At 44.4% G+C, this 1,445-nt stretch overlaps 1 protein-coding gene and 1 pseudogene across 2 annotated transcripts in view; both read right to left on the reverse strand.

Moving 5' to 3' along the window:
* TEX14 (testis expressed 14, intercellular bridge forming factor) overlaps nucleotides 1–1,445 on the reverse strand; it is a 110,035-nt gene that overhangs the window by 74,321 nt on the left and 34,269 nt on the right. The gene's annotated exons all lie outside the window — the stretch shown is intronic.
* On the reverse strand, nucleotides 4–93 carry LOC111727114 (annotated as a pseudogene).

A 1,445-nucleotide genomic window follows, 5' to 3' on the forward strand; every position in this document is an offset into this window, starting at 1 on the left:
TGCGCCTCCTCCTCGTGGTTTCCGGTGCTCTACACATTCAGAGAGACTTCTCTAGTAACGAACTATAGAAATGATCCCTGAAAGTATAGTCTTAACGATTGCTACTTTGCCTGTCCAAACTGGACGAAACGGAAGTATATTTTGCTGATGGTGAGTTTTCTTAGCCACTACTCTTCATACATGAATACCAGCATACAGTTCTTAAAAAAAAAAACCTTTCCACACTATAGTTTGACAAGATATTTTGAATATGCGTTGAGTTTTCGAAGAATTTCAGGCTCTCACGTTAATTTTCATACGATCCCCAAACAGCCTATCAGTTGCCAGTTACTTCTAACTCCGCCCCACTTCGACTCAGGTTTGCTTACGTAATGTTGACGGAAAAAAAACTCGCCCGGGCACCCGGAACCATCACTGACACGCCTCGGTTTGGAAGCGACTGGAAGTAGAAGCAAGGAGAAAACGGAAAGGTGGTGGGACTGGGCGCGGTGGCTTTCGCGTGTGATCCCAGCCTTCTGGAAGGCTGAAGCGAAGAAGTGTTTGAGGTCAGGAGTTCCAGACCAAACCAACCTGGAAAACAGTGAGGCTCCTGTCTCCACTAAAAACAGAAAAAACTAGCCGGGATCCTGACGCATGCCTGTATGTATTCTCAGCTGTTTGGGAGCTGAGGATCACCCAGGAGTTTGAGGTTGCTGTGTGCTATGATGATGCCACTTCTCTCTAGCCTGGGCAAGAGAGTGAGACGCTGCCTCAAAGAAGGAAAAGGGAAAGAAAAGTGGATGAAAGTTTGAAGATGAGGTTGCAGTGAGCTATCATCATGCCGCTGCTCTCTAGCCTGGGCAACAGAGTGAGACTGTCTCAAAAAAAGAAAAGGATGGTAAAAGCGACAATTCAAAATCAAACATTATGGATGACATATGTACAGCACACTCTATTTTTAATTTTTATCTTATGATCCAAATTCCAGACATATATTCTTTTTTTTTTTTTGCAGTTTTTTTGGCCGGGCCTGAGTTTGAACCCATCACTGCCAGTATATGAGGCTGGCATCCTACTCCTTTGAGCCACAGGCGCCTCCCAACATATATTCTTTTTTAAAAACTGGGTGTTTTTTTTTTCTCCTGAGACAGAGTCTTGCTTTGTCGCCTTTGTTGTAGTGCCATGTCCTCATAGCTCACAGCAACCTCAAACTTTTAGGCTCAAGCTTAATTCTCTTGCCTGAGCCTCCTGAGTAGGTGAGACTACAGGCACCTGCCACAATGCCCAGCCATTTTCAGAGATGAGGTCTTGCTACGGCTCACGCTGGTCTTGAATTCCTGAGCTCAAGCAATCCACACACCTCAGCCTCCCAAGTACTAAAAAAACTATACTGGTTTCTAGTTACTATTTATTGAAGGCTTCCACATACTGGCATCAACCTAAGTGCTTTACATATGAGAGAAATA

The sequence above is a fragment of the Otolemur garnettii genome, unplaced genomic scaffold, assembly GCF_000181295.1.
Source record: "Otolemur garnettii isolate 467f Iridium unplaced genomic scaffold, OtoGar3 scaffold00094, whole genome shotgun sequence".
Classification (NCBI taxonomy): Eukaryota; Metazoa; Chordata; class Mammalia; order Primates; family Galagidae; genus Otolemur; species Otolemur garnettii.